Source organism: Megalops cyprinoides, chromosome 1, assembly GCF_013368585.1.
Source record: "Megalops cyprinoides isolate fMegCyp1 chromosome 1, fMegCyp1.pri, whole genome shotgun sequence".
NCBI classification, from domain to species: domain Eukaryota; kingdom Metazoa; phylum Chordata; class Actinopteri; order Elopiformes; family Megalopidae; genus Megalops; species Megalops cyprinoides.
The window spans coordinates 53,274,715-53,301,418 of record NC_050583.1 but is presented as its reverse complement, the minus strand read 5'-3'; the positions used below and the strand labels follow the sequence as shown (position 1 = coordinate 53,301,418).

The window sequence follows — 26,704 nt, the reverse complement described above, 5'->3', positions numbered from 1 at the left end:
CGGTGACCCAACAGTTGTTGTGACTACAGTGTCAAGCAGAGAGCTGCAGTCCACATTCATTATCAGAGAAAGACGACTCCTCTCTGTCCCAATTCCTGAATCCTTAGGCGCACCCCAACCAATGAAAATAATGGCAAGAGCTGTGTGTGTGTGTGCGTCGGTCTTTTCTTCTTTAGTTTTGTTTTATTCAAAGCAATGTCACGGCCCTCAGGGTCCCATTTTGAGAACGGAAGAAAGAAAGAGAGTGCTCACTGTATTGCATGAATCCTGCCGAAAATATTAACTTAATACTGAAGGACCTTCTCTTCTTTTTCGCCGCTGCTGTGACAGGCGAGACCTTTTCATGTCAGCTTTGACCTATTTAGGAAGCAACGCTCTTAATTCTTCTCAGATCTTTTTATTATTATACTTCCTACAACAAAATATTTTCTGGGCCTCCCCTGGCGAGAGCAAAAGTCACAGCTGGGGCACTGCGAATTCATATATCTTCTGTTTGTTTATAGGGCAGATTAAATGTTATCTGTGGGAGCAATGGGGGGAGATTAAAGGCTGTTTTGGTAACTTGACATGGAATGGAATGTTATTTGAGCTTTGACTAAGTCAGGTCGATAAGCTCAAGAAAGCGGAGTCCGTGGTAACTGCAATCTCCCAAGGAAAACAAAAATCCGTCCAGATGCTCCACTCGTGTGCCAGACGAGACCGCCCAGCGGTTAGAGGTCCGAGAGGTGTCCGGAATCTGTGGCTGGAAATGGAGGCATCGCATTGACGGTGTAAAAATAACGCCACAACATCACTGCAGAACATAACAACTCAATTACCCATACCTCTGTGGATACAGGCAAGCAGGAAAATAATAAAGCTGAAAAATAAAGCTGAAGAGAGAAAGATCCTGGATCCATCTGCTAGGTCAGGACAATTGATTTCTCCAGGCCCCAAGATCCCACGATGCAGAATCGACATTCCAACACCCAGAAGGGGTCTGTCAGGGTGGCATGGAATCTCTCAGCCATGTGTGGGGCGGTGTGATTGCGTTACCAAGGGAACCCCTGCCTCTCTATCAGGGACCCTACGAACTGGCACGCTCTGCTCTTTAAGGCCGCACAGAGGGGCTTTGTTTGTGATGGGCACGGAGCTGGGAGGAGCTCTAGGCAACGGAGCGCGGGGGAATTCCAGCATCTGCCGATCACCCACACGTTCGGAGTCCAGTGAAAACAGAGCGGGCCACATGAATCAGCGGGAAAACTTAAGTGAAGACATGCCACTGGAAGCAGAGGAACAGACATCTCAGAAACACAACTCTGTTACCTCCGTCTGTGTGCAGTGAATACAGTTAAAATGGGGTGTGCTCAAGAGCGACTTGAATGTACCTTAGCTTCAGTAGACTGAAAATTGAGAGCGTGACCCATAGACTGTCGCCTGGGCCCTGGGGGATACGGGTCTCAGTGCTCAACTGTCTCTGATCAAAAGCTGCTTTCAGCATAGTCAAACAAGCAAAGGGTTTTACAACCTAGGGTTTTACAAATATATATGATTCTGTTATTCCATACATATTATATTGTTATTCCATACATATTAAACTATAGTACATGATATAATAGTATACTATTATATTATACTATATTACATGTAATTGTGAAATTGAGGATTCCATTCCCACTTGTAAGAACATTCTGGCTCGCAGAGCATGCAGGCTGTGGCAAGGACTGTGACTCCAGCATGGAACTGTGTACAAAAAAACAACAGGCTCCTACAACACAACAGGCAGTGTGGTAGGACACTAATGACTACCTTGCAACACAGCCTTGGGTTTTTGTCAGATGGCTTTCTTGCACATCTGCCAGCAAATCAAAGTTAAAGTGGCTTTTGTTGAGCACTTGCTAACAATGGAAGAATTTAATATCAGCGTATTTTTTTTTTTACCTCTAAATGCATCCAAATGTCCCCTAAAGCTGCCAGCCATCCCCTATTTTAAAATGTAATAATTAAATTAAAGTTGAAAATAACCCTTTTGGTCCATGGTGGTGTTCTTGGCCTCTTTTGACCACTGCACCACTGTGGCATGTCCTGTTGTAATGGCCGTTTGGAATTTGGATGAAAACAAAATCAAAACAAATCTATTTCTGTCTCTCAGAGATGCCACAGTCCACAGTCATTGTTACCACCGGCCCACACAGAACCCTTGCAAAAGTTTATGTTTTGTAACAGACATTAATGTCACATAATTAGGCAATCCTCTCTTATGGTGAAACATTAAAGAAATTACCATGAAACTGTAAAATTGAAAATGTAGCCATAAATTCCATTTAAATATTATATGATTATTATGAAAGTGTCCCGAGAAAAGAATTCATGGCAAGTGGTATGTTAATTTGGTCTTGAAGTACTACAATGGATAGACCAATACCTGTCCTGCAAAAATCAGCTGTATGGTGTGGCGAATGTCATATCAAACCCACATTTTTCACCCGCACGTTGGGATTTTTTTGTCATTCAACTATGACGGGAAGGTTTCCAATACGCACTAGCATAACCGTGTGAAACTCTGATTAGCATCTGTTGGAGAGTGTATTCCTCCAGCATTTTTAATGAGCTGCGGCGACGTTAACGTTTATGGGACTGTGGGCAGACTTCTGACATCTTCCCCCAGGGCGTAGCTCGCTGTCACATTAAGATGAATGTGATTTTCATGGATCGTGCAGACTGAAATCAAAGCTGCAGCGGGAGCGGACGCCCGTCAGACCGCGGGATTTCGTCGCGCCGAACGCGCCGCCCGCTGAGAAGTGAAGTGTGATGGATGGCGAATAAGCGAAACGACCCGCATCCCGCTCCCCCTCGCAGTCACGGGGCGCTCACATACCTCTCCATTTCCCATTTACGGACCATTACGTTTCTCAATATATGACATCGCCCCAGTCCAACTAATTAATTGAAAAGCCTTACATTTAAAGTAAATACTGTCGCTCTGAATAACGACGCCACAACTTTTTTTGTGTGTCGCAGTGTAAGAAAATCTGAGTAATAATAACAATTAACAATAATGTCTCAGAGATACATTCAGGGCATTTCAGAAGAAAGGCAGAAACAAATCGGTAGAGTCAATACGGCTACTAATGGTAATTACGGCACGGGCAAACTTCAGGTCATCGTGCCACACTACATACAGAGCGCGCTCTCTGCCTTCCCAATTTACAGAATCCATTGCTATGATCCAAAAATACATGCAATGTTGGTTTAGTGAAACATCTGTCCGCATTAAAGAAGTGGACCTGTAAGAAGTGTATCGTACGGTGCAAATCCATGCACCGCAAACAACACAACAAATGTATGCAATAAATCACACACGCGATCTTACGTTTATTACAAAACACTTTCACACTCACTGACAGCGAAAAAAAACAGCTCATCCTCAACCCCATGGCCTTCCTGAAACTGTTTAATAGCACTTTACTGGAAAAGGTCAATAATGAAAACATAGTTTATGTGTTTCTGTGTTTTCTGACGTTTCACCAAACACCGTTTGAGTTTATGAGTGTAGGCCTGAGTGTATAGCTGCAAATGGAGTGTCACAAATTTCCCACTCATGGTGTCAGCTAGCTTTATTTTCTGGATATACTATCACAATTTCACAGTAATTCTATTGTTTGTTGAGTTAAAGGGCAGTATATTGCATGTTCGAAAACATACCACCTCCTGTCACCAGTCATGATGAATGCGGTTGGTTTAGTGGTAAGGCTTGTAATCCAAAAGGTTGCTGGTTTGATTCCCCACTGGGGCACTGCTGTTGTACCCTTAGGCAAGGTACTTAACCCAGAATTTCCTCAGTAAATATCCAGCTGTATAAATGGATAACATTGTAACTTATGCAGGTCGCTCTGGATAAGAGTGCTATATGCCAATAATGTAATGTAATGTAATGTTTCCTGCCATGTTGCCATTCAGAAGCCTGTCCGTGCCAATGCTGCAACAATACTGCCATTTGCAGCACATTCTTAACTGCTCAAAATATTTTATTCATAACCCTCAAGCTACTGCTTTCAAGTAAATTGTGAGAGCACCTCACACCGTCCATCACGCACACCACCCACCTGTCAACCGGAATCAATGTTTATACATAATATGCGTATTCATCATTCATAGATCGCATCCACCTCTGTTGGCACAGACACCCAGCTCTTCCAGATACGGGGGAAGTCAGACTAGCCCCTGCAGGGAGGGGGAGGTGGGGGGGGTGTGCTGACCTTGACCCCAAAGGAGCAATGTGATGCCGGAGGGCCCCTCTGCCACCTCTTGCCTAATGCTTTTATTGTAGCCAGGGGGCCAGGAACACATCGGTTCCCCGAGGAATATGCGGACGTCTCAAACGAGGCCCGGAGGGAGGAAGGGCACTGCAGAGTTTTCTCCTCTTATCTTTTATTCATTATAATAATTTCCTAAGCAGACCCCCCTCTAAGTCAGGGCTCCTATGAGGAGGATTAGTGCTTATGATGGTGTCATAAATAATATGGAAAAAACAATGTCTAAATATTGAATTATTAATTATGATAATGGCTGTACACTGTTCAGCCCCCAGCGCTGCACTTCTGCACAAAAATAGTTGACGCTGCTAAAAAGAGAAATTAAGTAACAGAGAACCACGCCATATGCATATTTAAGTGCTGAAACCTGAAATAGGTAATTCTGCAGAATATCTTCCAGGTCACTCCAGGTTAGCATAACTTGAAGTTAAATACATCACCCGCTGAGGTGAGTTTAATTTGTTTGAAGTTTTAATTAAAGCGAAGTTCATACATTTTTTAAACCCCAGAGAGAGAACTTTTCACATAACAATGTGGCGAAATCAAGAATATTAAATGTCCTATGGATAACAACCATGCTAACATTGCGGTTTCTCCATGAATAATTCATCGGGTGAAAATATAAATAGGGTCTCTTTCTCGTTGATGTTGTATAAGTTTTTTAAACCATAACTAGTTAATAAATGAGAAGTCCAAACAGAAGGTTTTTTCCCCCCCCTGTATTTTTAATGCGTTTGCATACTTATTTCCATATTTACCCTTGTAACTCTCAAGGCTCCCGTCAGATCTCACTGTGCCCAATAAACATCTCCTTAGTGCATTCTTGTCATTTTAAATTGTGCGGATATAACTCCTTACTCTTCCCTGGCCCTTCTCTTCTCTGACCCCTCTAACTCTCTGGAGCTCATCACCAGCTGCTAATGTTGTTTGCTTCTGTTCTCAACTTCCTCTGTTTCAGTAAACATCACTGATATTCACTCATCTTTGGGATTGGGAGTTCAGGAACCTAGAGCGAGAAGCATTTAGTAATTAGAAACACGGTTGGCAGTGATGGGAAGCAGGCACATCTGACAATAAACATCAGTAATGCCTGTTGTCATTTCCTGTAACAAAACCGGAAAACCATCATGCCATGTTCTTCACAGGGGAACACGTGAAAAACACTTGACCCAAATTGTATTTACTGAATCAATGCCCTGTACACACTTTTCAAGGGTGCAGCAACTTGAAAGGAATCAGTTCTGCACACCAGGTTCGCAGAATAAGCAGCAACATGGTTAAAACACTCCTTCCCATGAAAGCAGTAGTAACCCCATTACAAGAGATTGTTATCCGGACCAATCCTTTCACTCCCTTGAGAACTAGATGTGTACAATTTCTGGTGTCAGTGTGAAAGCTTCCACCGCTCTCACCTAAGTGAACTCTCCGAATTCCCAGTGCAATCACAGGGCAAGCTGTGACAAGCATGCAACCACTGACAGATATCCCCACCTATGTTTGGTACCCGCCTTCAGTTATTTACAGTAAATTACTGGTGCAAAGGGTGAGCTTGTGTGGGTTGTGTCTGGCTGGCTTGCAATTCCTTCCAGACCCACCCGTCAATCAATCGCAATCAAGGGCTTGACACCCAGCCCACAGCTCCCATCACCACCGGCAAAAAAGGTGATATTGCATGCTGACATAAATGTAGGCACCAGCGGCCACTAATTATTGGATGCAATCAATGTAAAAATGGAGCCAAGGCTGTCGCAATGAATTCCTCCTGGACAGCATGCCAGGACAGCACTCGGTATTTAACCCGATGCAGGCTGGCACAGTCAGACTAATCCACCCACCCTAGTTCCTCTCCATGCTGTAGGAGACTGAGCCTCCCAGGTGGGCTCTGCCTGGGGGGAAACTTTCAAAGACAAAATATGCTATCAGGGGGATTTCTCTGTTCCCATCACAATGGCTGTGATCTCCTTCATGTTTCACAAAAAAGCATTCATTCCAAGGCAGGATTTAACAGTATTTAACAGGAAAGTATATACTCTATATATATTCTGTATATATTCTACCTTTTATGTTTGATTTATGTGCCTCTAATCTCACAAGAGGTTCCCTAGAGGGAAAACTAAAGATGTAACACAGTAATGTAATACTGCTCTTTACTGTAATCACTTACATTTTCTTCATATCAAATCCAAACAGCAGTTTTGTTTCAGAGGGCAAACACTTTCCGAGGGTTATATTTGTGGTTACAGGGCAACTTTATTACAGTGCTTTGCAAACAGGTTAGGTTGTGTGTTGGATGGCACCAACCCCATCATTTCAAATCTAATTTCACACAGGCATATACAGCCAGTGGCAGCTACCTTTCGCTGACCCCTCTACACGAGAGCCTTATTTGGCAAATCTGGGAGACAAAACTGGGAGATCCGAAAGGTTAGGAAACAGTCAGATGAAATTAAAATCCGTATGGCAAAACTGTGCTGACGTGACAACAGCGAGGTACGTGCAGACCCTCCAAACAGCGAGAACAACCTGATCCAGACCACAACACCTTAAATATTTTATACCTTGAACACCTGATCTCCCCCTTTCTGATGAGAAATAAATCACATCAAATAAGAGTAGATGCGTCAACGAGGGCATCTCAAGAGTCCTGCTGGTGAATACTGAAAGCATTCCCTTCGAATCTGGCCAACCTCCCAGACATTCCTGATGCAACTTTAGTAAGTCTTATTTCGCCGCACGCCACCCTATTTCTAAATCCTTAAAAGAGGGGTTCATCCACGGTGGGCAGTCAGGGCAGTCAGAGGCACAGTAAGTGTTCTGGTTTCGGGGGTGGGTAGACTGGCCGCCAGCAAGGGAACTCTACACTTCAGAGGTTTGTTCACCCTCCCAATGGTGAACAGACAGCACACTGTAGGTCTGCCTCCATTCTCCTGCTAAGCCTCTTTCACATGCTATCACCAATGATCTGCTGCACCCTTTTAAGTAAAGAATTTTCACAATAAGGACTCCACACTCAAACCAGCGCTGTGGTCTGAGGGAAACACATCTCCCCGGGTCTGTTTTCACTAAATATTGCCTGATCACTCTGAAAAGCAGAGAAAGGCTTCATCCTATTTGACCACCTGCATGTTATCTGAGGAGGCTAGCCTAGGCATCTCTTCTCACCATCTACACTTTTCTGTTTTTTTCCCCTTATCCACTTTATAAGATAACACACATAAAGCTCCTCATGTTTGCCCTAAATGTTGGTTCCTGTCTTTCCTCTGCTGTCCTGCCCGAGCTTGACATATGCTCGCACTGAAGATTGCCGGCTAATTAACCCGCTCTGAATGTTTGCAGAGGAATGTCTCGGAACACGCTGTTTGCTGCTCTGGGCTACGGCCCAAAAGTGCTTATATAAAATTCAGGGATTAATGAAAACGAGGAGAGGAAAACAAATGGCAAGAAGCCTCTGGTTTTGCTTTTGTTTGTGGAAGGCTTTTTCCTTCAGAGCAATTTTATTTTAAGCCAGCAGCTGCGCTTAAGTGAAATCTTTTATTTCAGGAATTAAAATATGCTCCGGCTCAAAACAATACTTATAAAAGACTTGACACTTAGGGAATGACTTCTTTATCTTTCTAAAACCAAAACAAAAAAAAAATACATCCACCAGAAAAACAAATTATTCTGTAAAATTTCATCTCTGCCTATGGTGTCTTAGAGTGGAAGCCACTCAATCAGCCAACCAATGAACAGTAAAACACTGACATAACCCAAAAGTGTACAAATACCAAAAGGTTCGTATAAATACTTTTTACCGACCAAATTCCCAATAGGAAACCAGAACACAGCACTCTACTCTGAGAGAGCTGCAGTCCAGAAGGTTTTCCAGCTGGCTTTGACCCACTGAAATTTGCTTCAGTCAATACAACGATTAGCCAGTTCAGTCAAATGGTTAAGTTCCTGGCTGAGAGGAAAGAACACTGACCAAACATTACAGTCCCTCAGGACCAGGGTTTAATGTATTCCTTTTAGCCTTCTCTAAACTAGATGGGTGAGGATCTTTTATTAATATTGATATTGAAATGATTTTTGTCCAAGCACCTGCTTACCTATAGGCATAGATAAGTATTCTACTCACTTCTATTAGGGAACATACTGCTGGATTTTATGCTACAACCTAGGAATTTATTAATAACTTTAATGTAGACACTGATTAGCACTGTCTCTCTGATGGCAGGTAAACCTGTAGTGACATGTTAGAGCCGAGTATAAAGGTCACCAGCAGAACAACACCAGAGAGCTTGAGTCAATTCTGTTTCAATTCAGTCAAATCAAGGAATGAATTGATTTTCAATTCATGTATTGAAGTATTCCTTCCTAGACAAAAACTACCAAGTGAGTGGCAGTGATGAATTCACTCATATACTCAACTGCAAAAGTGAAAAGCATCAGTCCGTGTCCCTAGTCGATGGCTTCAGTGAGATCCAATGAAACCAACAGTTAGGCCTTTAAATGGGTACTCAAGGTTTGCTTGAGGACAAAGTTCTTAAAAGTGTGTAGAACAAGGCAGGCTGTTGACAGAGCTGATTGCACGTAGGCTGACTCCCTCCTGCGTCGGTTGAAAGCTGACCCTGAACTCTCCATCTAAACCCCTCTCCTGAAATCTGCAACGAGGCCAGGAACAGGACTGTCTCTTCCCTGTAATTTATAACCTCTCCACACATGTCTACAACTACAACCACCAAACCTTTTCAGCAGATGGTTACCAGAGACCAGCCAAAGACTGCTAGTTCCTCAAGCCCAGCTGCTTCCGTGATTTGTTCTGGAGCAGAGGTTAGCACATTTGTTACAAATGCTCGTTTGACCTAATATGTGCAGTGTGCTTTGCAATACATCATAATTTCACTTATATTTTAAAGGTATATTGCGCCACAGAAAATCAGTGTCTGTCTGTGTTCATAGAGTAACCAGCCAAAAGTTTGGACACACCTGATTAAGCTAATGGAAGACATGCATTCAAAGATATGTTTATCTAAAGAATTATGCTTAAATGCTTGAAATTTGTTTATTAGACAAATTTAAATAGTAAAGTCGATGCCTATGTATGAATTTCATTCAAAAAGATGTCATTTTAAAAAATATTTTCGGCTACTTTTAAGAATCTAAAACATAAGATTGGTCACTGCATAATTCAGTTATTCAGTTGTTCACTGCATAATTCAGTGTTATTTTTGATATGAGTCATGTGTTCAAACTTTTGTCTGGTACTGTATATTTCAATCATAGGCAAAGGCAATACTATTGATGCCCATCATAATAAGCAATATCTGAATATACTGATTGGCAGTAAATTATTTTGTGAGGAGTGAGGAGGCATTCTGTGGGAGGGAAAAAAGCACAAGGCAGAGCACAGTAGCGTAACAGCTCCTTTGAAGGTCCACTGAAGATGCTGACAACGCCCACAAGAGGAAGAAGAGCAGTGAGGGCCCTGGATCTTTTACTTCAAGGAGCGAATTGCACATGCTCCACGGTGTCGTGCAGGCTGCAGTTTAAAACCTACGCAAAAGCACCGCAGCGGTGCCATGATGCAGCCAATGTGGACTGATGCCTGTCAGCTGGCTGAGGTTACCCTGGCGGGTGTGGGGGGGGGGGGGGGGGGGGGGCACAGCTGAGGCACAGCTGAGCAACGTGAGACAGCATATGAGGGTTCACTACAGACAGTGACGTCTCCCACAAAATTACGAGTCAGTTGAGTTCCCTTCGGCTAGGGCCCCTGGGTCCTCAGCTTGCCAAGCTGATCGTATCTCTCTCTCTGTGAAGACAGCAAGGGCTAAAGTTCACATCATGCAGCAGACCTACCTCCGTCACATAGTCAGTTTTCCTGTCAGCAAAGATCAGCATTGTATCTTCTTCTCCCAAAGTCCGCCCATCCTGACAAAAAAAGGCAATCCTCACTTTCACTTCTCTGCTGCTCCACGCTTCCTTTTAAGCTCCCAGCCAACAGCACAGTAACTGCCATCAGTAATATATTTGCAGAGAGCAAGAGCACAAGAGAGAGTGCATTATGCAGATTGAATAACGAGACAGTCTAAACCCAGAGGACCAGTGACGGGAGACCCGGCTTCCATTCAGCGTGCACTTTTGTGCAAGTGCCACGTGAGCCGAGGCGTTCCCGGCACAGAGTCCAGACGCACGGTGCACTTAAAAAAACCACAGGGCCCTCCGTCCACCTCTCCGTTGGCCTCGGCCCTCCCCCTCCCCCCTGTTTACTCAGACGGTCGACCGATCTCGGCAGACCGGGGATGTTCAGATGAACGGGCAGCCAGTGGCAGCGTGACTGTATAAAATCTGTGTGAATTAATGAAATTTATTATGGACTGACTCTGCAGCTCCCTTCTCTGGTGGATGTCACACAGGGGGCCGGGCAGGTAGAACGAGACTGACCTTGAGTCTTGCGCTCAAGAAGGAATCTGGCAAAGCAACGGCGTGGAGGAGCAAAGTTCCAGTTAACGAACAGCCAGCCGGCTCTCCCTTCTTTGTTCTAATAAGCACTGGGAGGAAAATCATTTCCTCAGCTAGAAGGGATGGGGAATTAATATTCAAAGGCAGGAGAGTGAGTTTAAAGTGCACTATTAAATCAAATGGAATAATTTAGTCAACCCAGTGTCTCATAGCTTAATTACTAACGATTAATATTCGCTTGCCAGTGTTCTTCCTTCTTTTGTGTGCCGCTTGCGAGCACTGTGTGCAGAACTGGCTCAAAAAAGGTGCCTTTCTGAGGATAGATCACCATAATGTATCCATCCATTTCAGTGTATGGACTGCGAGTAAATTGTAGCACAAGCAATTTAATCACAGCTGCATCTGCTGGGCTTGGTCATGACAAATGGAGCAGGAAACGGAAGTTATGACAATGGCAGTGCATTCATCTTCCCCGCTTAAACTGCACATAATGCCGGCCTTCACCAGCTTTGCCAGGGTTTACGCTCACCGCGTGAATAAATAACCATGAGCGCAACACACTCCTGCCAGGCAGGGACGTGGATCCAGCTTTCTGATTGAGGAGGCTTACAAGTATAATGTCAGCGGTGTTAAACATTACAGCCCTGTAGTGCCTGATGGGTGATTGTACGTTAGCCTGCCACGACGTTAGCTGCTCCTGTCTTGAGCCGGGTCCCGGCATCCGTGCCAGGAAGAGGCAGCCCGATGGCGCAGCCGGGAAGGTGACACGCACTCTGCAAATTCTGAGCCTGTCTGGCGAGCGGAACCGGATGCTGACCTTTCACGTCCAGTAAGGCACGGAGCTGCTGAGGCGCGAACACCGGCAGGCATTTTCTTCACCTGTCTCAGAATGGGTCGCAGAAGGGTGTGGAGAAATTTAAGGGGCCTTCCCGAGAGAAAGGTCCGAGGCGCGCCAAGGAAATGGGAGCCTTCCACCTGAATGGACGGAGGACCGTGTAATCAGGTGTAAGCCAATCCATACAAACTTGATTCGGAAACGCACGAACAGAAAGAGCAGAAGAAAAACTCAGCTCCAAATTACTGCACGCAAGCTATGCTAACAAGCTAACACTACCCCAAATGACGCAGGACAGGTGTTGACCGGTGGCAGGACGCGGTCTCTCCAGCAGCAGGGGCAATTACTACAGCTGTCACGGTGTCCTGCGGTTTGTTCTGAGGCGCGGGAACACAGAAAAAGTCCCAACCGACCGGTTTTCATTTGTTCGTTTCCGCTAAAGACCCAAAGGTACTGTAATAGGGAAAATTAACACTCCGTTTCAGACGTGCAAAGGCAGAGCGCCCGTCAGGTTCGGGTCGCAGCCAACTGTAAAACGCCACATCTGGAAGACAGATGCTGTGGGGAAAGATGCTCACAGAAGCTAAAGAGCCATGGAGCGTTTCTGCTGACGATGGGGACTTTAATCGTTCTGCAGGTATATTTTTCCCTTCCTCTTAGCAGGGAAATCCCTCTGCTTCCACAATGATATACCATGCTGCCAGCACTGGCAAATCACCAGTCTGCCCAAGGTGCAGCGCTGAATGCGTTCCTGGACCAAAGCTGTGATGGAGGGCAGCTCCAGTTTTGGCCTGCAATAAAAAGCTGCGGAATTAAGGAAAATTAACAGTAAACTACTGGGTACAAAGCATGCCTCAGGGCCTTACCACATCTGTTTCCAACAACCTGGCCAGAGCAAGGCACCTGCAGCATCAAAGCCCTGCCTCTCACGCCATGAAAGAAAATGAGAAATTAGAAACCTCAAAAAAAGCACCTTCAAAACTAAAACTTAAGTGATTTAAAACTAAAATTTAAGATCAAATTTAAAAACGTACTTAATCATACAGATCACTTTGACAGAATCGGTGAAGCATAAGGATTTCTTCTTTATGAATATATATGAAAGGAACTGCAATACACGAATGAACGAACACGAACACGAATGAAACCTGGAAGACACACTACGACACACCCGAGGGATGACCAAAATAACACAAATCTATTTGTGACAAGTGCACATTACATTATGAATGCTGAGCACTGTGTACTGTGTAGCATTCCTATGTTATTCTGCACTGCCCTAGATCACTGTGAATGCCAAAAGACTAATATCCCCTTTGGCTTCAATATTGTATTCAATTCCACTCTATTTGGCTTCTAATTCCTCCCTCTGCCCCCAATGAGAAATGCACAGTTGGACTGTAAACATAAACCCTGATTATGATTCAACTTCAACGCGTCAGACCTGGCAACCAATCTCACCATCTAAGGATGCCATTTTCATGCTTCTCAATCCTTCCAATCAGAGTTCAGTGAGAAATCCCCCCAACAAAGGTGAAAGTTCAGTGGTCGTGTTTACAATTGAAAAAAAAGGCATTAAAAATGTTCACCTTAGCGATGGTTTCCCTGTGGCACCGCTGAACACAGATGGGGGAGAGAGGCAGTTGACTTTATATGCACCATTAAAACACGCAACGATCCGAATCTTGGCAGCCGAATCTCGCCCAAAATTGTTTCCTCGCTCAGTGGTTCCGTTTCAAACCCACCTGCGTTTTTCCCCTCTTACTTTTGCAGACGGAGCTAGAGGGGGCGGCTGGACTGGGTGGACTACGGGACTGATGGGGGCGAGGCACCCCTCCATTTTGGGGGAGACCAAAGCTGCTCCTGTTGCCTTCCAGCTTCCTATCATCTCCATAGGTTCCACTGCACCAGTTTCTCGCTGCTCTCCTAGAGTCGCACTGGTAATTCTCTGTCTGCTCCACAAGATTAATCACCAGAGACAGGACAATGCCTGGCCTCTCTATCCACTTACAAGCAGAGGATGATATGTATTAGAGCAAAGGGGCTTCATGTTTTGTGACTCCATTTCCTCCAGTGGAGGGGGGGGTGAAGTGTCTCACGTTCATGTGACTCCCTCTCCCAAACAGCAAGAGTAGGAGGAGGAACACATCATAATTCACTGTTCACTGTTGTAACATACATACATCTTTGAACAGTGACAGTTGACGAGGGTAAGCCTGTAATGAATCAGTTGGGAAGACACCAGCGTACAAAAGCTCCTGTTTATAATGTCATCTCTTAATCCAGCTGTCAGGGTTGATTTGATTTTCTCAGCTGCTCTCTGTATTAGGTCTCGGATCCGTGTGTGTTTTGCGCTATATCACACCAGCAGAGAGCCTGAGCAGGTTGCCTGCTTCTTTGAAGCATTTATACGGGCCTCACCTGTCAGACGGCTTTCACAGACTGACAGTGACATAAGGCTTAATCCAGAGGTTTTTAAACGCGCTTGGTCTTGTAATATAGATCAAATGCAATAAATGCCAACCCTACATGTATTGTATCTGCTGAATGCGGTGACAGTTATGTTAGGAAGCCCTCTCCAGCTAAAGTCGTAGATATTTGATGACACAAACAGGTTTAAAGATATAAGAGATTTATTAGAACCATAAAGATGTTTTACGGCAAATGTTACAAAACCGCATGCAGATGTATTGTATCATGTCAAAAGTGATCTCAGAGGGAGTGAGTTATGGAGCCCTGGTATTATTTGTGAGTCGGCCCTTATTGACTGCCATGACTCTCTGCGCTTGATCACTTGCAGCTCATCAATCAAGGGGACAAATAGCTCCGGCTGGAGCCTAGCAGCCGTAGCCAGGGCAAGAGAGGCTGGGCCGGGCTCTGAAGGAGGGGATCCCAGGGCCTGGGGATGTGTGGCTAACGTAAGGTATAAACAAATGGCCACCCTTCATAGGAGAAGCCATCAATCACCCCACCCCCTGCCCCGCCTTCTGCCCACCTTCACATTCTAATGCTCCACGCTGCTGTCAGACAGCTTCTTCAGGACTCCAAGCCATGCTGTCACAGGCTACAGAGCTCTTCAGTGTCACTGCAGTTTCCAAAGTGTTTCCTCACAGAAAGTTTTATCGGTGACAGACATACCACTCAACAGAATCAAAGCACAGCGCTCCCACGCCACTTGGCTACGCAGATTCCAGTCTGAAACAAATCCTCTCGGTGAAACGAACGGCTCTCTTGCCACATCCACACACACACACACACACACAGCTCCTCTTCTGTTCCCCACACAGGAGCTGTTGAGACACCGGCCTGAAATAATATTCCGTGAATCATAACGGCGCTGGACAGGACTCACTGCGCTGTGAGAGGCACCATTGTTCCGCCAGGAAACGGATCATATGGTGCTAATGAGCTTTCGTCTTCTGGAAGTTTAACATTCCTTTGAGACGAGCTTCACCACAACAGCACGACTGGGCAGTGGAGTGGTGTAGTGGGAAGGGAGCACGGTTAGTAACCAAAACTTTGCTGGTTCAGGTCCCTGCTGAGGTATAGCTGTCATACCCATTGAAACAAGGTACTTCACCAAGAATTACATTACAACAATGCATAGCTGCAGGGAACCGTATGGTCACAACATCTGTGGTCCAACATCCTGCATGCAGCGACGGGCCAGGAAAAGCCTGACCATATCCCACCATTGGGAAAATACCATTCAAGAAGTTTCCAGCTGCAGGTTCCTGTGCAGTCGTGCATTGCTTGTAGGGAGTGCATTTTCCTCCTCCAGGCTGTAACTGTTACATACACCCCAGACTTGTGCTTCAAGGACCACTGGAGCATAGGCAGCATTGTGGCATAGTGGTAAGGAGCAGGACTTGTAACCGAATGGCTGCTGGTTTGACTCCCCTCCAAGGTACTGCTGTTGTACCCTTAGGCACTTCATCTCTAATTCTCTCAGCAAATATCCAGCTGTACAAATGGATAAAACTGCAGCCTATATAAGTGTCTCTAAATAAGATTATCTGATAAATGAAGTAATAATGCAATAATTTAATAATGTAAGCCTGTAGAGGAAACCAGGCATAATCCTGGATTGCTACGCACTTCATGCTCAAGTTAAACATGAAGCATGAGGAATGCTGTCCATGTCAGGATCTGCATCCCATAATACAAACATGCAGCAAAACTGGGGGCTTTGAAAATACAGCTTTGTGCTCAGACCGTAAAACATTTTCAATAAACAATAATGACAGCTTACATATAGTGTAATGTTTTTGTTCATCCTTCCCTAATGTACACAGCCACACCCAACCTGGGTAATGGACAGAAACACTTTTGCAGCACTCACTAAAACATCAGCTGTAATGAAGACATTCAGATTTAAATAACCAATTAGGCTGTGGCATGACTTCATGGCCAGATGGACGGAACCCGATTGGGAATTCGGCCAGATAATTGGTGTCATCACCCCTATTCTTTGCAATAAGTGCTGTGGGTTGCCGAAGACCTCGAAGTTGCTCGAAGATGCTGACTTGGGCCTATCTTATCAGGCCCCACCCCATCTCTGAAATGAGCACAGTTGAGAGAGGGATTGTGTGGTATGGCAGTCCATCCTTTCTCCTGCGAATTTATCATTCACAGAGCTTTAAGGAGCCGCAGGAAAGCGTGTGAAAAGGTCAAGTTTATGCAACCGCTTGCAGAAGTGTTCCAGCTCTCCGCTGCATAGGTAAATAGATGTTTTCATATGGCTTACTGATGAAGTTTGTGGTCAGATAAAATCACATTAAAATCCAATTTCCTTCCGCGCCTGCCTGTCTGTAATAGCATACATTTTGGACATCAGATAGCCTATATTTTATGCAGAGGTTAAAGACAGACAAGATTCCACCCAGAACACTGCTGCTGTGAGAAGTCTGAAATCTGTTTACCGAGTGACTCACTCAAACTTTTGTTCACAGCCCGCAAAATATATTCAGATCCATTCCTGTTGAATTCCTTTAGTGCACCAAAAAAAAAAACGGCTCTGCAAACACGCAAGTACACACAACTCTCAACTCACCACACTTCTCACACTACACTGATGTTTATCTGCGGCATTTGCCGTTACTCTGGTGAACTTGCTGTGGAAGAAGAGCTCCTATGGCCGCTGCCAACAGGATGCTGAGCTTATAAGCATTGCATCCTTTCGGCTGTGCACACGTTTTGCCATAATAAATCCTATTTAAGTGTCAGGGAGTCCACCGAACCAATATGCACCTGGACGTTGTGAAACAAAGAAAGTGATGAATTATAATTCAGCGGCTCCCGCGCGAGAGGTGAAAACAAGCCTGATTATTTCAAGTATGCATGCGTGATTTGTTATTTACCCAGCAGGGCGTACCCATCATCCACTTTTCTGCTGGGATTCGATGCCAGAGGTTAGAGCTCGGAACAGTCTATGCCCTAGGCAAAACCAATACTGCATAAAGGCCACTGACATTCCTCTAAAGCCTAGTGTGTGCACATTGAGACTGCTGAAAACCTGCAGTGAGCATACTGTGATGTAAGCAGACAAACACTGACAACAGGATCGGCGAAACCGGTGCTGGCCAACCACACAGGTTATAAGACTGAGAAATCATACCACCTCACGACTCAGCAATAACTTTAGAGGCATGTGGCACCACCCACTGGTCATTATTACTGCCTTATGAGGTTGTAAGGAACTTACCGGAATTCCCAGACAAAGTCACTGGCTCTTTCTAGCAAGCTACTTGGCAGTTTATCTTAATTTCTCATGCTTCCGTTGGTTGTAGTAGTAGCTGTTTGAAAAAAAGATTAAATGAACCCTCTTGCCTCTAGCTCCTGCCACAAAGTAAAATGCATGTAATGTTCCTCGCCTTCACTACGGCATAAAGCCACACCAAAGATCCATTATGTTCAAAAGCCATCCTTCTTCTTACATAACTTCTTCTTTAAAACAAAGGAATAAAACAAGCTCTGAAATTCTAGGATCTGACAAACAAGTTCTATAAAGCACTCCATGGTAATCAAAGCCTCTTACAAAATACTGAATGAATTTTGCCATCTCCCTCTCTCGCCCTCTTTGGATTGAACCTTGCTGTGCACACTGGAGACTGGAAGAGCAGAGAGGAGTGATGTCAAATGAAATGAAGGTTTCGGCAGAAATCCTTGGATCCCCGCTAAATTATGAGGAAACAAACAGCTTAACAAAAATCCATTTGCGTTACAGTTTAATTATGCTTCAGTAATTCCTCATCCTCTGCCTGTATTGTAAGCTTGGCACTTTTGCGTTTTATCTTTCTTATTCCACGGCTCCCTTAGTGCTCTCTGTCATAGTTCTATGAGAAACACTGACAGTTTGCAGAAAACGTTTGTTTTTATTTTATTTTTTTTTAACTATTGACTAGTTATTTTTCATTAGCTGTTGGCAGACCCTCGCTAACTCATGAAACTGCTTGGGACAGAAATCGGCAAGAATTTTAAAATTGTTTGCTATCCACTCACAGCTCATGAGGTTCACGGAAGAGTAATTATTATTGGCGGTAGGACCTGGCGCACCATGCAATCTTAAGTGTTAAGATGAGGTATAATTCCAGCATACACACACTGAATTGCTCCAAGAATCGCGTCAAACATGTGGTAAAATCCAAAGGGCAATTAAAACAGCTAAATTGGGGGTTAAAACAGTTGCATGTACACTTGCCCTCAATGACTGTGTGAATGCTGTTCCATCATTCCTGCACCAATGAAATATACAACCTTTGCGAGACAAAATGATTATAGCAGAAATGAAAAGTGTTGGGTCAAGGGGGGTGGGTGTTGGGGGTGGCGGGGGGAGGGTGGAGGTATAAGGTCAAATCTCTGGCACCCGGTGGTTGACACATCTGTGAAGAATGGGTCTATGATTCCGAAATATTCTGCAGCTGCTCAGGCAAAAGCAAGAGCCGTGTTTCCCGTGAGAGGACCCTGGCAGTCAGTGACCCCGAATTCCCTGCATCTGCTATGGGGGCCCCCACTTACCAGAAAACCCGAACGAGGAGGGGAAGCGCACAGGGGGGTCATTTGGCAAGCAGGTCCAGGATAATGGGGTGCGACACAAAGGCTTTAAGTGGTTTAAACTTCTAACCAATGAACACTGTGGGACTGAGAAAGGGGGTACTTATTTCAGGTTACTGCTAACATTCCTCCAAGGTTTAGAAGTGTTGATGCTCAAAAAAGAGGCTTTCTGAGCCTGAATATTCTAAATTGGGAGTCCGGCTAGTCAGCATCTTGGGCTGCCCCATTGGAAGATTGTCAAAAAATGTCACCCAGAATCCATATTTCTAAAATTATTTTAAACTACCTTAATAAATGTTTGCTGTACAAGATAAGTTTAACATAAATACATGAGAGGCACAGCGTAAACTGCAAAGAGAACCCCTGACAATTTGTCTCTGTAATCCTCACTTAATCAACAAGCTACTGGCCTCCAGGCTGACCTGGGAACAGTGTTTTGGGGCTTGCCCTATCTTCACCATGTGATCTGAAACCAATTTGTTATTTTTTCTTACACACCATTATCAGCAAAAATTGTTTTAAAAAGTGTTGGCCAAGAGACAAAAAACACTTTGTTGCCCAAAGCTGACTTGAAAGTTTAAAAAGATTGACTGAACAGAGAAGGCTTAATTTTCAAAGCATGTCATTTCGAAATTTTCGAAGTCCCTGCGTTTATCATTAGAAAATAGCTTTCGGAGGCTATCATGGAAACAGAGGCACCACTTCACTCGAAAGAACTTCCCATTATCAAATTTTACTTGACCTCATGGCAGGGACTTGTAAAGCCATATGAAGGATTGTGATTTTTTTAATGACCTGCAGCCATGTAATTAAGCCAGTCTGTGGTAATGTATCTCGTGTGCACCGTTCTGTGCCTGGCTGCATTCCTTCCACTTTTCATTATGGGATGGTGGTAAAAAAAAAAAACAAAACAGCCCATTTAAAAAGGAATCCACGGGTAATGGAAAACACAAATGCTGATTTGCAAAATATATTATACATAAATATTATATATATATACACCCCCAGCATTTTTGTTTTTGTGTTTCCTGTTCAATAATACTAACCAGTGTCTATATGGCAACATATAAAAGGATTCCATCAGTTCACTCTCTCTTCAGAGCTCCATGGAATATTCTCACAGTGAATGATGACTGAAAAGCTGTAATTAAAAGTATTGGTCCACCCCAGCAATGATTTACATTTTATTAAAATGACATACTAAACCACACATAAACCATGTTTGACATCCTTTACGAAAAAAAAAGAGATCTGTAACTGAATGTTGAAATTTCACCAGAATGTCTCGCCAGGTTCCAAGCTGACCTCTGACGTCATATAAACTCAGGCTGCTCTTACACTGTAAAAATGTCATTGAACATCAATGGCAGCTTCAAATAACTATTAAAATGTCAGCATAAGCAAGAAGATAGCTTTTACATAATGAGGGTCAAGTATGTGAACCATCACTTTTGTTTGCCTTAAGCACAGCCTATCACTTCATTACCACTTGCTCCATGGACATGCCTTCACTTAAGAGAGGTCCATAAATGTGATAAAAGAATATCACAGTACATTCCACCCTATTAAATTATATTTACCTGACCACTCTTTAAAGCTGTTTATATACAAAGCAAGATGTTGACCTTCTCCCTAGTACACGTAACATTTCATGGGTACTTCCCCCAACAACACACACTAGCACACCAGAAAAGGAAAGCTTTTTACTGGCACACAACCACACACTCACACTTGCAGACAAACAGAATACATCTCAAAGCACGCTTAGATCTACCGCACCAGTCACAGACAAGGTAAAAATACAGAAGAGTGCTGTTTGGAGGAGGGGCTGTGTGGATCTGTTGTGAACCATTCCGAACAGTGCAGAAAACCCTTTTTCTGATAGCACTCTTTCAATAGCACTACTAGATTCCTCATAAAAATGTCAGGCTCTTATTTCAAAGCTCAGCCGTACTGTTCATCCCACTCACCGTGCAATAAGGCACTTAATAACACTGCTCATGCCACACTGTAGAGAGTGACACTGCATTGACTCCTCGCCTACATCAGAGTGCTCCCTGAGAGTACTTCTCTTATTTTCAGTAACAGGCAGGGTATGAGAACGAGAGGCAGAAAACGAGAGCAAAAAAGAGAGCCGGTTTCTGCATCTTGCAGTGTGCGTCCCTTGAAGAAAAAAAAAAACCTTTAAATGAAAGCCTTCAGTGAAGTCTGTAAGATGTTAAAATGTGTGCCTTTGGTTCAGAACACTGTCTCAAGTCCTGAAAGTGAGAGAAAGGCCCTTGTGTTGATCTAGCCCTCACCTACACAAAGCGATTTGTACAGGCATTTCCTGTTTCTGAAGGCTGCCGGCTAGGCGATGAGATCCCCATGTCATCACTTGTTCTGTGCGAACTTCTTTTCTTTCCCCGATTCGAACGGGCGCCTGCCACTAACTGCTGGCTTAATTTACGGCCCTGCTCTCAAATCAGAATAATCACATTCTGATTCTGGGGGGAGCTTCGATATCTTTGTCCTCTCACGACCCCACACCCACAGCCGCCGAGCAAAACTGTTGCATAAAACAAACTGAAACGCAAGTTACTTGTGGGTGCCTGTCTGCATTAGTACTCACTCAACGTGGTATTATTCCATTAACCTTTCAGATAATTGTTTTTAACTCTCTTCTTCCAGGGACACGTAGCGGCAAGTTGTTTACCCTTGGGCATGGATGCTCTACCTGAATACAAAAAGTGTGACTGTACAAAGCACTCTGTTCCATATGCAGGTAGTGCAGCTCGGTTCCAAGGTCAGAGGAGAGATGGCTTTGGCCCCCTCCGCACAGGCACGGCGATTTGAGAGGGCCCACGAGTTTGGAAGCGCAGTATGCAGACTGATTTTACCTTCTGCCAAAACTAAAATGACGTATGTTGCAAAAGTGTGTTGCAAACTGGTTTTTCATTTCTCATTGCTGGACAACTAGGTGGAAGTGGTCAAGGAATAAAACTTGGTAACCTGGTGGTTTCAGGTTCAAATCCCTGGCAGGACTGTCCAGGGTATTTAACTGGTATTGACAGCATGAGTCACCCAGGAAAACTGTGTCCGATTATCCTGTATGTAACTCAATGTATTCAATTGTATGTAAGATCAAGTAAGTGCATTACGCGGAATGGCTTCATGCAGTATAATTTTATTCCTCAGTCAAAAAATATGTGTGTGCTATGCAATGAATTTGTTTATTTATTTATTTCTATCGATCTGTCTCTATCTGTCTACTTAGCTGGCAGAGAAAGAATTCTTACAGATAAAGCCAGGTAAGGCAAGGATTCATTCTCTGTCATCTTAACCCAGCCAACTACTCCCACAAAGCAAATTCATTTCTGGCGCAAATGTACACACACATCACTGGTCATGACCTTCCAATCCATTACAGATGGATGCATTTGGAATGACAGCAACCTGCCTAAATATACTAATCAACTGTTTTTAAGATCTCTCTCCCTCTCTCTCTCTCTATATATAATCGGTTGCAGACAATGACATATAGTTCCAGTACAACAGTAGATGGAAGGGTTCTCGTTGCTCGTCACTCTGCTCGTCTCCTGCAGCAGCGTGGACTGTATGAGTAAACGATTAAGTAAAAGATTGGGGGGGGGGGGCGACAGAGGAAAAGTGTCATCTGAAGTCAAGGCACAGACAAAGCCACTTGTACAGCGGGGCGTGACAAGCACTCCTTTCAGACGAAGCAGACTCATCTTCCTAGCGGCACGGTCGAACAGCTTATAAGGCAATGCGCTGCTATAAAAATGTAAATTTAATGATCAAATAAATCTCGTTTAAAACTCGAATCACGTGTTTTGAAAGGCGTTTAACATTACAAAGAAGCTGAATAAATAGACAACAATCAAATGCGTTCAGTTCCACTGTTTGACAGACATTCGACGCTTCGGGGACCCACAGCTGCGAACGGTCGGAAACGGTATTGCCACACAATAGCAAGTGATGACTTCCTCACACTTACAAGCGCAGTTGTTAAGTTGATACAGATAATGACATAAAAAAAACGCGCAAAGGCAGTGTCAAAGCAACGGTTTGTGTCAGCCAAGCTGGACCAATACATATAAATAAAATGACAGACAATTGTGTGCTTCGTATTTTGCAGTTTTCTGTTTTCCGTGCATCCTTGTTTTAAAATTTTGGTTGACAATGGAGTGTTTTTTAACACAGCGCTCAACATATTTTGAAGTGTTAGGAGTGTGTCTTGATGCCTCTGTTATATAAACAAAAACAATCATTTCAATCCTGGCATCAGCAACACGATAGTGTTGATACGTTTCATTAAAGTCCGGTTATCGAAATGCTTTGGGTGATAGCCTAATCGCAACGAACGGAATTCCTTTTGGTATTACGATGATGCCTCAAAAAATAAAGAGCACGTGTAAGCCTACCTTCAAGCGACTCGCTGTTGTTACCCACTCGTTTCGGAGAACTCTGGAGAAACTGAACTGATTCAGAGTTTAGCGTTTAGCTATTGCGATATCTGAATACATAGGAAGTCATTCATCCGGCACCAGAGGCGGCGGGGTTACGCTCTCTTCTGAAAGAAACCCGTTATACTACCTAGTGTGCATAATATATGAATGAAACGCAATTGGAAATGCAAAACTCTGGAACGCGACATAACGAAAAGACTACTGCATAAAGAGCGTATTGGTGAAGCCCTGCAAAATTTTGTACTTAAAATTGGACAAAAACGAACTTAAATCACAACAAGGAGGTGACCGGCAAGCTCTCCCGCTGCTCGCCTCAAACCACACCGTCTAGGCTGAAGTAAATTCACTAATCAACTCCTTAATGCTTGCATTATCTTGACAAATAAATTGTAGACTCTGAGAGTGATATTTTTAAAAACATACCATGAGTGTGGATAGTTTCTTCTGTTAAGTTCCAAGCTTTCAATTTGGCGACGCTTTGACAAGTTTCCTTGTGAATCGGTCACGTTTAATCCCCATACCGGTTTAACAAAAGAAACGAAGAAGGGCGCTGAAAGACATTCGTCCTTTCGCTTACTTTGCGGCGGTTCTAAAATCACAAATTTGGTGCGTCTAGCCGAGTGTCGTAGCAGAGCTGAACTGTTCACATCCTCTTCTCTCAGTAGATGCTCTGAATCTTTGCGTCTCTCTATCGTGCGGGGTGATTTTCCAGGCTGCGGTGGGAGATTCGGAGGGGGGTGGTGGGGGAGGGGGCGGGGATGAAGAAGGGGGGGTTAACAGAACTGGACAGCTGCATGCACTCGCACCATTCATCTTCTCCTTAGCGCTCATACCCTACTATCGACCCTACCCCCCGCCTTTAAAAACCTCAAATCCTGCGTCTCCCGTGATCCGGACGGTGAACAGTAGATGTGCTGTAACACAAACTACAGTTCGTTAGGCTGTGGAAGAAAGAAATCAAGCTTTTTTTAAAAAAAAAGCCTTTACTTAAGTACTTAACTTTCTTACGTATTTAATGTATTTAGCTATAGTACAGCGATGCATGTGTAAGAATTTTAAAAGTTTCTGCTGATGGTGCGCAAGTGACTCATTATGTAATTTAAAGTGAGTCGAGTCACATCGCCTCCATTTCAGGCAAAGCCACTTTACCGCATAGGTTACCTATATTTGCGCACGTCGTTTCTTTTTTACGGAATTTTCCCTCTTAAAAGAAAATAAACGACTAAATTTATATTGTTACGTACCGAAACTTTCCGCTGCGTGAAGTTTTTTGAAAATACACAAACAAAAAAAGTGAAAGAAAATGGACTAATTTATAACGGGGGGCGAACTATTATCAAATTTCTTATAGAACCATAAGGGCTCCATATTTTTTGCCTTTATGTGAGTAGGAACCACATGCTGTACCTGTGCGAAGCTAAAAGTAAGGATAAGAATAACATTACTGGCTGTAATTCTAAGAGTATTAGCTGCAGTTAGGGTACCAACAAATGACTATTGCACCAGAGAACTGGCCTTATTTAGATATTAGTTTTTTTTTTCTCTTCACTACTTTTCCTTTATTTGAGTGTAGCATGTTAGTGAGAAGAAAACTGTAGGGCTTTGCACGAACGAGTAAGCAAGCACACACACAAGCGCAAAATGCCCTAAAAGACAAAGACCGGCTACTGAAAGAACATAGTTGTACAGTCCCCGCAACAACCTACAAAACACCTCGCTCTTCTGCGCTATACTTGTGGAGAACAGTGAACAGTTGGAAACACCAACGTAACTCGCTTTCATTTGCTTTCTTTTTTACGTGCTTGTTCTCTGGAGCCGCTGAAGCTCCAGAGGGTAATTGCTTGATATCGATTCTGAAATGCTTTTGCGATGTACATAAATTTATTTCGGCAGCAGAGTGTTATTAAAGTGTTATTTTTAAGATATGACAATTCAGCTGAACATTCCAAGAACCGTGACGTGTAATATTTTAAATTATATTCGTAATTTAATCCTATGTCTTACTTTATTTTGATTATAGAGGCTTTATGTTTCTTTACGTTGAAAAATGGTGTTAAGGGAAGAAGTTTCTTTGAATCAAACGGCATGCATTCACTGCTTCTAAGGGACTTGCTCATGAGTGATTGATCATATTACACTGATATTATTGTTATTATTACATTTCATACAAACCCTACAGATATATTTCACCATTAACACACACTCTCTTCTAGCCTGAGTGACTGTGCTGGATCTTTGTCAACAAACCTTAATGATTTTCACTTTGTTCATTTTTGTTTTTTGCGCCTTGATTTAGTACTTTTAAACCTCGTGAATTATTGAATGCCAGCAAGGGGAAAAAAACAAATAATGGAAAATTGACACATGCAAAAAGAAATTAATAGCAGTCTAGAAACTCAAGTCAGGTAAAGGCCAGCACAGCATTGACTAAAGCTTGTCAATGACGGCCTCCCAGCCTGTCTCACCTGCAAGCCTTGTCTGTCAGCCATGTTGTAGGAAGACTCGGTCGTACAAAAACACAGGAGCCTAGCTGTTAAAGTCCATCTAGGGAGGCCACTGAGGAAGTCTTTTTACTGTTTTTTTTTTTTTTTGTAATGACATAATTAACTAACCCAGACAGTCCATGGAAAGATTTTGGTATTGTGTTGGTACACAGGTTAGGTATATTGTGTTTGCAATTGTGGTCTCAGCCTTGGGTGTTTGACACTGACTCTTTTTCATGTGTGGATGATGGTTTCCGTGTTTGTTAAATGTATTGTGTTGTTTTGCTGGATCCTCCTTTGTACTGAACTTCTCGAGTCACTCTACTTCATGTCAACAAAGAAAATGTATTGATAAATGTAGTTATTTTGTATGTCACTCTCGATAATAGCGTCTGTTAATTGACAAAATCTAAATGTAAAGGTAAGCTACATATATGTATTTCTCAGTTTCTTCTTCTATTTTCATTGATTCTGCCTGAGGTCCTTCTTTTGGCCAACAGGAGTGTGATCACAGTAGACTTCCACAGGTAAATGCAAACCCTCACGATATACATATAGCAGATGTTACATTTTTTTTTTGCTCAATATGTGACTTTTGCTCCAAGCTTAATTAGAGTAAAGTCTTCCTTTTTCATAATATTCAAACATTGTCATCTGAAAGCAATAGCTGTGATTCCGTTCAAGCCATTCATTCAATCATCATTGATTAATTTGTCCATTCAGCGAATGCTTTTTACAGGTCTATGTATACTGTTGGTCACTAAAGGGACAGGATGTAAAAATTGCCGCAAATGAAAAATGCAAAAAACGAAAACAAATCTGCTGGCTAGCTAGTTCACAAATGGTCCAAACTATTAATTGACTGATTAGTCAGTAACATCAGCAGTTCTAGCCAGAGTGGTCTGCACCATGGATCTGAAGCAACAAAATGTTGCTATAGCTTCAGATACTTTGCCTAGTTGCTTGTGAGTCCAGAATGTTGCTGCCACGATCTTGCCTGAAACAAAAAATGTGGATTGCTTGTCACCTTTCTTAGCTTCTCTTCCCATTACCTACCTACCAATCAATATTCTCAGAGCACCGAATGGTTGTCTACAGGCCCCTTTTTCTTTCAGCTTTTCCCCCACA

The 26,704-nt window shown here is 43.4% G+C and overlaps 1 protein-coding gene across 3 annotated transcripts in view; it reads right to left on the bottom strand.

The window, feature by feature from the left end:
* LOC118783361 (carbohydrate sulfotransferase 15-like) overlaps positions 1 to 23,759 on the bottom strand; it is a 44,242-nt gene extending 20,483 nt beyond the window's left edge. Inside the window, exon 1 of one of the 3 annotated variants that reach the window (XM_036537192.1) lies at positions 23,517 to 23,759. The gene's annotated coding sequence lies outside the window, so the exon portion shown is untranslated. Of the gene's footprint in view, positions 1 to 10,133; positions 10,193 to 23,048; positions 23,115 to 23,516 lie in introns of those variants that run through there. The other 2 variants (XM_036537210.1, XM_036537220.1) reach the window with 2 other exon arrangements.
* Positions 23,760 to 26,704: the final 2,945 nt, after the last annotated feature.